This window comes from Rattus norvegicus, chromosome 2 (assembly GCF_036323735.1).
Source record: "Rattus norvegicus strain BN/NHsdMcwi chromosome 2, GRCr8, whole genome shotgun sequence".
Taxonomy (NCBI): Eukaryota; Metazoa; Chordata; class Mammalia; order Rodentia; family Muridae; genus Rattus; species Rattus norvegicus.
In genome coordinates this window covers 198,376,575-198,388,468 of record NC_086020.1, presented here as the reverse complement: position 1 = coordinate 198,388,468, position 11,894 = coordinate 198,376,575, and the positions used below count along the sequence as shown (strand labels likewise).

The window sequence follows — 11,894 nt, the reverse complement described above, 5'->3', positions numbered from 1 at the left end:
ACCCCGGTGTCTCTTAACTCCCAGGATTTCCTCCTCCTCTGTTCCTCCTCTGTTCCTCCTGCACACCCCAGCCTTGGTGCTGAGCACCCTGGGGGAGTTCCCCCAGTCATGAGTCTTAGGAGTGACAGTGGAGACTCAGACATACTGTCCCCCTCCCAGGGCTCCGGAGCTCCCAGCCTGCACCAGCCAGCCAATATTCTCTTTATCACGCTCCTTTCTAGCATCGCTTTGCTTTCCAGATGCTCACAGCCCACTGGACACCATCCCATTTATAATCTACAGCTCACGCATGGATGTCTTTCTTTTCTTGGCTTTGGATTTTTAAAGTGTTTGATTCCTTGAGTTTCACATCATGCACCCCAGTCAGTCCTGTTCATCTTCCTGTCCCCTCGTAGCCACCCTTCAGCCTTGCAGTCTCCCCCCACTAAATAAAACACACGCAGTATGTCCCACAGTATACCTCTGTGCACACATCCACTTTCCAGTGTTCAGTGCAATGAGTCGTCGGTCTGGTTCAAGGCCTCTGGCTTCTATGACATCATCAATATTAGATCCTTGTCCCAGTTGTTCTGTTGTTGCCCTGGGTCATGGAGATCCTACAGCTCTGGATCAGCAGGACTGGCCCCATCATACATCTGCATGTATGTGTATCAGACATTTGCAGATGATACAGATACACACACACACACCACATGCACGCACGCACACACACACGCGCACGCACACGCACACACACACGCACGCACCCACACACGCACACACACACGCACACGCACGCACGCACACACCCATGCACACACATATGCACACACACATGCACCCACACACACACACACACACGCACGCACATATGCACACACACATGCACCCACACATGCATGCTCATGAACACATGCACACACACAATTTCCTCCTTCCTTTACTCCTCTACTTCATCAAACTGGTCCTGGACCTTGAGCCTCTGTTACCCAGCAGTCACTTCTCCCAGGCTGCTTCTCTGGTCTCTTCTTTGAGGTTTTCCATTGTGTGTGGGTCACATGTGGGTCTTGGAGCTACCTTCTGGTCTCTTTGTCTTTCTGCTGCCCGTCTTGTCACCAGACAATCCTGTCTCCTGAGAAGGGCTAGGAGATGCTTCTTCCGCAGTTAACTGTTCTTTGCTCTTTTTCTCTCAGATCTTGGAGTCAGAGGCTCCTGCGGGGACAGACATGGGGAGGAGAGCACAGGAGAGGAGAGCCTTGGCAGTGTTAGTAGAGGCCCCAGGTTGGGTGAGTATATCAATCAGCAGGTGCTACAGTGAGTGAGGAGTTGATGTTTAGGAAGCTCCAGGCCTCACAGGCCAGATCCTCAGCTGGAGGCCTGGAGATGGCCAATCCTGGAACCGACTCTGTCTCACCTAGGAGTGAACCACTGAGCCCCATGCAATAAAGACTCAAATTACCAAACATGGGGTTTGCAAAAATGTCCATCAGGAGTGCTTTGGGGAGCAGGAGGTTGAAGCCATGGTTTTGAAAAGCAGGAGTCAGTCTTGCATCACCTCTTTTTATGCATCAATGTGGCCTGATTAGAGACATGCTCATCTGCAGTGCAGTGCCTTTGTGCATTCGGAAGCTCTTCTTCCATGGCTGATACTGCTGCCTGCAGGGAAGCATGGCTGTCAGATGCAGTGGTCAAGAGGCTCTTGTTTTACTCTTGTGGTGGCCTTGCCCTGGGGTCCCTGAGGCCTTCCAGATTCATCTGAGTCATCATTGATACCTCTGGTTCTTTAAAAAATGTTTTATGGGTTCGGTCCCCAGCTCCGAAAAAAAAAAAAGAACCAAAAAAAAATGTTTTAAATTTATTCTTTGATAATTATGTATGCAATATATTTATATGTTATAAAAATATAAGCAATTTATCTTGACCATAAGTTTATCCTATGCCCCTGCCCCACTACTGGCCCTTGTGCCTGAGGTTGCTACTTGACTGGGTGTGGAGGCAGCAGGCAGCCTCCTACATGAGCCGACATCAGCTGATGGTCCTGGTACTCCTGTCACCAAACAGAAGCTGAGTACAGCTGGAGGTGTTCCAGTGTGGACATACTTTTCATATTCACGCCAACGTATCCCCAGGGACCCCACTGCAGGGAATCCTGATGTATGGCTGCTTTTCTCTCCTCTGTTATGTTCTGTTCCCATGAACCTTGCTCGGCCTTTGCATCATGAACAAACCCACGGCTGTTCTTCACACCATGCCATCTTTGTAGAAAAAGGGGGGCTCTCTGGGAAGAGAGTTCTGGGTCCAATAGCTCAGAGAACTGGTGGCATCTTTGGTTAAAGAAAAATATCTTCCCTTTTAGGTAGTCATGCCTGTATGGCTGGGTGGTGTTTGCTGATTGAAGACAAGTTCTTCCATATAATGGGCTAAAGGAACCTTAAGACCACTTCCTTGTAGTTGCACATTTTGGACACCAAGGGGCACTGTAGGAGTTGTTGATGCCGGAAACCTCGTGGGGATTTAAGTCTCTGCAGCGCACTAGTTACCTCATGCTGCTGGGTTGACTGGTGATCAGGAGGTCTAGTAACTTTGGGATGTCGGGATTTTCCTGTTTTACTTGTTGACCTAGTAGGTCTGGGGTTTATCTAGTCCCTGTGGCAGCTTTCTGAAGAGAGTCTCGGGCTGTAAACATCTAGGAGGAGGAAGTTGTAGCCCATGCTCTCTGTACACACTATCAGCATTTACAAATAGACAGGAAGTTTTGCCAGCTCCCATACATGAGGAGCTGGGCCCCTGTCAATAAGAGACATTCACTCAGGACTTCACCTGTCCCTCCCCCACTGTAAACACTAATACCAATCTTGTGGGCGTAACTATTGTGAGCAGATCAAGTGTGTTCATAAAATAAAACTGAGAAGCAAAAATGCATGAATACATATCGCTGTGGCTGGGACTTGCATGCATCCAGCTTTTTAGCTGTAGTCCTCTAAATATCTTAATGAAGTCTTTTTTAAAAAATGAATTTTTATTATATTGTATATAGCTGGGCATGTACATGTGGAAGTCAGAAGACAACTTTGTGGAAGCCAGTTTTCTCTTTTTACTTTTACGTGGGTTCTTGGGATCAAATTCGGGTCAACAGACTTGTGTGGTGTTAAAAATCAGAGTGATGGAGCTGGAGAGAGGGCTCAGCGGCTAAGGGCATTTGCCATTCTTCTAGAGGACCTGATTCAGTTCCCAGCACCCACATTATGGCTCCAGCTCCAGGGGATCTAAGAACTCCCCTCTGACCTCTGGCGGCACCAGCATGTATGTACACATGCACATACACACACTTGTACACATGCGTGTACACAGCTACACATACCTGTACATAAATAATAACTTGTAAAAGTCGGAGTAGCAGTGTTAGGAAAGAAGCTGATGTGAAATTGCTCTTCAGGAGTGATCTTAGTTAGATGAGAGAGCCTCGTGACCATGGAGAGGGGCTGTAACTGGACCTTGAGGTAAGAGATCAATTTGGAGCTCTAGCAGACATCCTATCAGAGAGAGCATGGTAGAGCATTCAAGGAAAAGAGAGGAGGTGTGGTGGTTCCATTGAAAATGGTCCCCGTAGGCTCACATATTTGAGCACTTGTCTGCTCCCCCACATGGTGGCACTATCTGGGAAGGTTACACTCTGGGTAGGAGGAGGAGCCTCGCTGGAAGGAACCAGGCAGTCACTAGGAGCAGGCTCTGTGTTTAGAGCCTTGTTCCACTTTGAGTTTGCTTTTCTCTGCCCCGAGCTTGCACTCAAAGATGCCCTCTCTCCATTTCCCACTGCTAGCCGTCGTGGCTCCTCTGCCGCTATGATGTGCCTTCTGGAACTCAATACCAAAATAAACTCTTTCATCCACAAGTTGCTTTCTGGTCATGGTACTTGATCATAGCAACGAAAAGTAATGAATGCAAAAAGTTCCCCTTTAAAACTCGGAGAGGAGCTTCACTGAGAAAGAGAAAGTGGGGCTGGAGAGATGGCTCAGCGGTTAAGAGCACTGAGCTCTTCTAGAGGTCCTGAGTTCAAATCCCAGCAACCTCATGGTGGGCGGCTCACAATCATCTGTAATGGACATCTGATGCCCTCTTCTGGCATGTGCAGACAGGGCACTCACATATATTAAATAAATAAATAAATAAATAAATCTTTTAAAAAAGAAGAAGAAAGAAAGGAAGGAAGGAAGGAAGGAAGACAGACAACAAGAGATCATATGCAACATGATGGGGCCTAGAGAGGAGAGACAGAGAGATAGACAAGAGTAAAAACGTCTTAATGGGGAGGGCATCAATGGGCGAAGACCATTCTTTCCTTTCATTGCTGTGATAAAACACCGAACCAGAGCAGCTTTAGGAAGAAAGAACTTATTTATACCAGAGGGGTAGAGCCAATCTTTGCTCTGACAGGCAGTCTGAAATTAGGGTGGTGGGAGACAACTGGGGAGGGGGGCTACAACACAGGAGGTAGGGCTGGGATATAAAACCTCAGAGCTGCTGGGCAGTGGTGGTGCATGACTTTAGTCCCAGCACTCTGGAGGCAGAGGCACGTGAGTCTCTTGTGAAGTCGAGGACAGCTTGGTCTATAGAGTGAGTTCCAGGACAGCCAGGGCTACACAGAGAGACCCTGTCTCAAAAAATCAAAACAAACAAATAAACAAAAACAAAAGTCTTTAAAAATCCCAAACAAAACAAAACAAACAACCAAAACCCAAGCTACAAAGCTTACTCGTAGTGACGACTTTCACTTTCCCAAACTGGGACCAAGAGCTTAAGCGCATCACCTTTGGGAGACATTTCTCATTCAAACTATAGCAGACAGGTTTTACTACGACTGGCCTGTCCTTAGAGTTAATTTCATCAAGTGGTTTTGGAGTATTATGCCGCACACAGAGGGAAGCAGCAGACTGGGTGCTAATAAGGCTAGAGTAACTCAAGGTAATTTGGGCTTTGGAGTTGGACCAACCTTTCTGTTTACATAAAAAGAACCATTCTCCACACTCACGGATGCTATAGGCTTTACCAGGTGTGTTGTCTTCATCAAAAACAGCGATGGCGTTGCATGCCTGACGACCCAGCACCAGGGCGGCAGAGGCAGGGAGATATGGAGTTTGAGGCCAGCCTGTGCCTGCATAGTAAGACTTTGCCTCAAAACACACAGGAGGAAACCACCCTTGTGGGCCTCCCTACCTTTGTGTATCATTGGCTGTTTGGGGCTACAAGGAAAAGCGGAGTAGAAAAGTCGAACAGAGGGTTTGGAAGCCCTGCGAGCACATACAGTGAATGGCCGCACCCTTGTCGGTAGGCAGATCAACTTTACTTAGGGTGATTTAAGGCTTATAAAGTTTTGGGGGACTGAGGGTAGGAATATCCAGGATGGCAAAGGTCATTGGTGGCTTAGGGTAACTGGAATGCCTCATTAGTGTGGGGAAGCATTTAGGAATCTCAGGTAATGGCTGAACAGGTTTTGTCAGGAGAAGGGTGATTGATTCTATAAACTAATTGAGGCTACGTGTTCCAGGACAGCCAGGACTAAAGGTAAGAAAACCACAAAACAAACAAACAAAACATCAACTAAAAATGAACAAACAAACTAAGAACATGGAGTGCTGGACCATGGCTGAGTGGCACAGCTTCTTCAAATGTGAGCAGCTCTGCGTTCTTCCCCGCCGCTGACAAACTGTAACGAGACAAAGGCCTCAGCATAGGCACTTCAACAAAGAGGTGGAATCCTGGAAAACTTCATCTTCCACAAATGCAGATGTGTGAAAAAGAACGTGGCCTCACTTACTGGGACGTTTCAACACTTTTACATGTACGGGCAGCTCACACACACGCAGAGTTAGGTGAGCCCAAGGATTTTGGAAATGCTGGCACAGGTTCTGGAATCCAAAGGCCAGGGAGTCTGGAGTGTCCAAGGCGGTAGCAGGAAGCTTGGTCTGCACTTGCAGAGACAAATAAGCTCTCTGTTTGTTCTCTGTAGCTGGGCAGACAGGATAGTGCTGAACGGGCCCTGGTGGGAGAGGCTATTCAAAAAAGTACATTTATCTGTACTGCCACACTATGGGCTCCAAGAAGTTAATAATTTCCCATTAATCCCACGATGGTGGAAGGGAAAGTCTTCATGCCAGCCCAAGAAGGAACTTGCTTCCCATGAAGAGATTTCACACAGTCTGACCCTTGTCTGACCTCCAGGCAGGACAGACCACAGCCAAGAAATTATGTGAGCGCTGGGCGGGACCAACCTCCCACATTGGTACCCAAAGACCAGCTTGAGTGTCACCCGATCTTATTATTTGCTCTTTCCAATGGGACTGTGTTGAATAGCTCTTCTTTCTACGCACTTCAATATCACTTGTCTCTTTAATTGGTGTGCTGGGGACAGATGGCTCAGCCTACCTTGCTGGGATTGCCAGATCCCAGGCTCTGACCCTAAGATCCTGTAACAGTACCACACTGAGGCATTATCTTCCCTGACTCGTCCACTCAAACTCCCACACTGATCTCTGGAAACACCTTCTGGGCAAGCCCTGAAAATGCTTCACCACATTCTTAGGCTTTCCTTCCACCCAACGAGATAACAATAATACACAGATCACAGAACTGCTAATTCCCCGCACAGGCTGGCTGGCTGCCCGTCTTAAGCATTCAGGATTTCAACATTTGGGATTTTAATCTTTTGAGGTTGTGATTTTTCATAGTTAGAAATTTTAATCTTTTGGAATTTCAACAGGTAGGATTACGGCACTTAGGAGTCTGTCTTTTAGGGTTACAAACTGTTAGGTAGATACTAAAATTCGCTATCACTGGGAGAAACATGAAGGAAGCAGGTGTCAGGCCAGAAGGGGCAACTTCAGATAGGAAGAGCTAGAAGGGTAACTTCAATGAATGGCTGTGTGCGACTTGCCAGTGTGGGAGTCAGTAAAGGGCAGAGTCATCACCATTCAGGACAGGGCCTCCTGATTCTGGACCAATGAAACTAGGAATTAGGGAGATGGGGAGAGCCAAAAACATTGGTTATTTTTTTTTATTTTAATTAATTTTACTCTGCCCTAATTTCTTTTTTTTTTTTTTTTTTTTTTTTTGGTTCTTTTTTTTCGGAGCTGGGGATCGAACCCAGGGCCTTGCGCTTCCTAGGTAAGCGCTCTACCACTGAGCTAAATCCCCAGCCCCACTCTGCCCTAATTTCTTAAAATTCAATTACTTTTAGAGATGCTAACACATGTGTGTTTTAGCTTTACAGAAGGTTTGAGCAACGTGAGACACGTACTTATAGAAAGATTGCTAAAGAACTAGTTATGGTAAAAATAAACGCTTGGTGTGTTATAGGACAGGAAGAACTATAAATAACAACAATCCATGTGCTCTTCAGAAAGCTGGAAGGAAAGAGTCTGGATTTTTTTTAACTATAAAGAAAGAATTAAGTGTGATATATATTTAACATGATTTAAACATTACATGGCATATAAAATCAACAAAAATAATGTGATACCTACTCATATGTGTAATTTTTTTCTTTTTCTTTTTCTTTCTTTTCTTTTCTTTTTTTTTTTTTTTGGAGCTGGGGACCGAACCCAGGGCCTTGCACTTGCTAGGCAAGCACTCTACCACTGAGCTAAATCCCCAACCCCAATATGTGTCATTTTTATGTAACAGTTAAATATAAATTTAAAGGGGCTGGAGATGTAGTTCAGTTGGTAGAGCGTTTTCCCAACATGCCCTGGGTTCGATTCCCACTACCACATAAACCAAGTGTTGTGGCCCAGGATGGTAATCCAGCACTCAGGAGGTGAAGGCAGAAGGGTCGGCAGTTCAAGGTCATCCAGGTTCATAGGGAGCCTGAGGCCAGCTTAGAATAACTAAGACCCTGTTCCAAAATACATTAATAAATTTAAAAATAGCTCAAAAGTTTAAAAACTTTTCTCCTCTTGGGTTATTTTGTGTCTAGAGAAAAACGAAAAGAGAGTGGTTACTCTAATTAAAGAAAATAATTAGGCTAGACAGTTAATTGCATTAACTGCAGTAATTACAGAGAGACCCAGTTATGTGCACAGAATAGGGAATGGTTTTCTGCTTGTTTAGAAAACTTATCGCTCACTGATAAATTTAAAAACTTGCTTTATTTAGCATGGCCAACAAATCAATTGCGTTTTAAATGTATGTAGATGACGGCTTTAAAGCATGTTTTCCTGCTGAGCCGTGGGCGTTCTTTGTTTATTTTAGATATCCACCCCTCATTGGGCATGGGATTCACAGATGGTTTCCCTACTCTGCTGGCTGCTTGCTGTACCTTGTAGAAGCTTTGTAGCTCGCTGGCTCCCTCTTATCTTCTACCTTTACCTTTGCTGTCTGCGTCTGGCGTCATCCCCCAGAGGACTTGCTTAGATCATTGCCCCAAAGTGTTTTCTTCTAAGGGTTTTATAAAACCAGGTCTCAAATTTCAACCTCGAGTCCAGTGCGACTTGGCTTGAGTGGATGGCAGGAGGCTCCAGTTTAGTTTTGTGACTGTAAAGCGGGGAATGATGAAGGGCAGTTCTTCCACAAATGGTGCTTACAGCTAATTATGTGTCTCCATGTGGCTATGTGTGGGTGTCTGCACTTGAGTGGAGGTATCTAAGAGGCCAGAGGTGTTGGATCCCTCTGGGGCCAGACTTTAAAGGCAGCCACGTTGAAAAGAAAGAAGAAAATGGCTGTGAGCCACTTGATGTGGGGGCTGGGAATTGAACTCAGGTCCTCGGGAAGAGTAGTATGTGCTTTTAACTGGTTCAGAATTTTAACTAATTTAACAATGATGTGCACTTGTGTGTGGTTATGAGGATGTGAGTGCAGGAAGCTCAGAGATGGCATTGGATCTTTTGGGGCTGCGATTGTAAGCACTTGTGAGCCATCTGACATAGGTGCCGGGAACCAAACTTGAGTTATCGGCAAGAGTGGTATGTGCTCTTGACTGCTGAATAATTCTCCAGCCCTTACTTACTTGTTTTTATTGGCACTAGGGATTGAACTCTAGTCTTTGCACACGCTAGGAGGGTGTTCTCCCACTGAAGCACACAACAAGGTTTTCTATGAGTGAGGTTATGAGCTTTGTAAATCACGGTAAATTTCCTTTCCTTTGCACTGTAGGTGCCTTTATGCCTTTGGCTGGTCTGGCTGCTGGACCATGGCTTCCAGGGCTTTGTTGAACAGGAAGAATGAGAACTAATGATTGTTGAGTGAGGGGCTGGAGGGAGGGCTCAGTGGTGGACAGCACTGGCTGCTCTTGCAGGGGATCCAGCCTCAATTTCTGGCACCCACGTGGCAGCTCAGAACTGTCTGGAACTCCAGTTCCGTGGCATCCAGTGCCCTTTCTTGACTTTTTGGGCATCAAGCACATGGCGCACAGATATGCATGCTCTCTGAGGAAAAAATATTCCCCATTTTTTTACAGCCATTGTGATGTAGGCTTTTTATTATGTTGACATCTGAGTATAAGAATACTCAAAAACTCCTGTATTGATGTTTTGAGTAATGTATTTATGTATTACATTTTATGTATTATGTATTATGTTTGAGTATGTATTTTATGTTTTGAGTAATGAGAGTGGTTGAATTCTATAAGACGCTATCTAAATGATACCTGATTTCTCTATCTAAATGATACCTGATTTTTGTCTTTCGGTCTGATAACATGACAAGGCCAATTGATTGATTGGCATTTGTTGAGTCATCTTTGCAAAGAACTAGAATAGACATCTCTCCAAAGAAGACATTTAAAAGATACGTTAAAAGACTCTCAACATCAAGCCCGCAATTAACTATCACTTCACACCTAACCAGAGAAGCTACCTGCCCCGTCCCTGAATATCAATTACAGAAACTGGAATGCTCTTATGCAGTTGGCAGGAATTAAAAATGGTGAAAACTCTATGAAAAACAATATGGAGGTAGTTAAAAAAGGAGAAAGTACCACATGATTCCAATGTTCCCGTGTCTCGTGATATAAGCTGCTCCCCACTGAAATCAATATGTCAGAGCAATATCGCCATTATTCTGTTGATTGCTGCACCAAATCACAGCCAAGGCATGCGAACGACTTAAATGCTCACCAGTGGGTAGTGGAAAATGTGGTCTATTACTTAGCCTTAGTGAAGAAAGAAATTCTGCAACATGCAACAACATGGATAAACCGGGGAAGTGAAATGAACTATTTGTAGGGAAACATATGTTGCAAAATTGCACTTAAAGGAGATGTCTAACAAAAGGAAACTTGTACCAACAGAGTAGTACAGGGAGGGAGTCTGCCTGGGGCTACTGGAGCAGAAAGTGCCAACTGCCATTGAATGGGTACATTGCCTCAGTGACTCAAGGGAAATATGTTCTATGTGTCCGCGATAGGACATTGGGCTTACAGTTAACAGAACTACACTGTGTGCTTTAAAACTTATCCAAAGCTTTAAGTAGGGCGTGGCGGTACACTGTGTAATCCTAGCACTTGAGAGGCAGAAGCAGAAAGAGGGAGACTGTGAGGCCAGCCTGGGCTACCTACAGAGACCCTATCCCAAATACAAAGAAAGTAAGGTTTAGTATATCACTTATTTTTTTTTTTTAGTTTATGTGTAAAAATCAACTATAATCTGTCACAAAAACAGTATCTTTTTTTTTTGCTACATAATGCACTTTAATGGTAAATTCTTGACAGCACAATGTCTATCTGGCAAATCTTCTATTTGAGCATCCATCCAGGCACCTCTGGAAAAGGTGCACCCACTGCATTGTCCACTTGTCAGAGGAGCCCTAAGAAAACAAAAACTTACTCATCTGGCTTAGAATGGTTAAAGGTAATATGTTACCAGAGTAACCTCAGAAATAAAATGGACTGGTTTCAAAGGTGATATCACTTGTATCATTTGGCAGAATCATTGGATTGTTGGTTGCAAAAACAGTATCTTAGCCAGGGTGTCTGTTCCTGCACAAACATCATGACCAAGAAGCAAGTTGGGGAGAAAAGGGTTTATTCAGCTTACACTTCCACATTGCTGTTCATCACCAAAGAAAGTCAGGACTGGAACTCAAGCAGGTCAGGAAGCAGGAGCTGATGCAGAGACCATGGAGGGATGTTTCTTACTGCTTTGCTCTCGTGGCTTGCTCAGCTTGTTTTCTTATAGAACCCAGACTACCAGCCCAGGGTAGTACCACCCACAATGGATTGACCCTCCCACTCTTGAGATCACTAATTGAGAAAATGCCTTACAGCTGGATCTCATGGAGGCATTTCCTCAAGGGTGGCTTCTTTCTTTGTGATAACTCCAGCTTGTGACAAGTTGATACACAAACCAGCCAGTACACATAGCAGGCTAAGGGAGTGGATTTAGCATGCTAAGTAACTTAGTTATTGTGCACCAGGGTTCTTAGAGCTCTTTTCTCATGAAATCATTCTGTTGACTCTCCGTGCTTTTCCTTTACTCTTAAATGTTTTTGTTGGAAAGTTGCTTGGAGAGTCCTGATCTGATTTTATTTTCTCATGTTTTGAAATGTGATAATGGAGGCTGGAGAGAAGGCTCAGTGGTTAAGAGCACTGACTGTTCTTCTAGAGGCCCTGAGTTCAAATCCTAGCAACCACATGGTGGCTCACAATCACCTGTAATGGGATCCGATGCCCTCTTCTGGTGTGTCTGAAGACAGCTACAGTGTACTCATAGAAATAAATACATCTTTTAAAAAAAATGTGATGACGGAGGCTGGAGTTTAACAGCATGTACTGCTCTGGCAGAAGACCTGAATTTGGATCCCAGCACCCACACTGGGTGGTTCACAACCTCCTGTAACTCCAGCTACAGAAGACACAGTGCTTCTGGCCTCCGTGGCCATCTACAGTTGTGATCACATACACACAATTTTAAAAATCTTCATAT

At 44.9% G+C, this 11,894-nt stretch overlaps 1 non-coding gene across 1 annotated transcript; it reads right to left on the bottom strand.

Annotated features, from left to right (window-relative positions):
* Positions 1-10,838: 10,838 nt before the first annotated feature.
* Positions 10,839-10,915, bottom strand: LOC120101236 (small nucleolar RNA SNORD47). The gene has a single exon (XR_005501617.1). It is a non-coding gene; the product is annotated as a small nucleolar RNA SNORD47 (small nucleolar RNA).
* Between the last annotated feature and the right edge of the window lie 979 nt (positions 10,916-11,894).